Here is a 419-nt window from a genome sequence, read left to right as displayed (position 1 = left end):
CCCTGTTTGATGAGCTGGCATCCTCATCATTGTCACGAAATATCTAGGTAGCATGTAGTATTAATTAGGTCTTTCAAAAGTTTGTATGCACCACGTGCGTTTTGTTTTCGACTCCACCCCTCCACGGCCTCACCGTCGGTTTCGGTGGGGCATTCAGTGTTCCCTGCCAGGCTCCTAAATTGCTAATCGAGTGTAAATTCCTCCCATCTGTGCAACAACCGGGGACCGGTCATGCAAAACGAGCTCACCAATGTTCCTCCTGCTAAATTCAAGTTTTAAAAGATTATAGCAACTCAATTGATGGTGGTTAACTGCAATGTCACCTTTGGTATACAGAGTGTTCTCATTTATTTTCACAAATATTTAAACCTGAATATTTAAGGACGGGATGCATAGAAAAAATACAAAATACAACTGAA

The sequence above is a fragment of the Salmo salar genome, chromosome 15, assembly GCF_965601325.2.
Source record: "Salmo salar chromosome 15, fSalSal1, whole genome shotgun sequence".
In the NCBI taxonomy this organism is placed as follows: Eukaryota; Metazoa; Chordata; class Actinopteri; order Salmoniformes; family Salmonidae; genus Salmo; species Salmo salar.
This window is presented reverse-complemented; position numbering follows the sequence as displayed.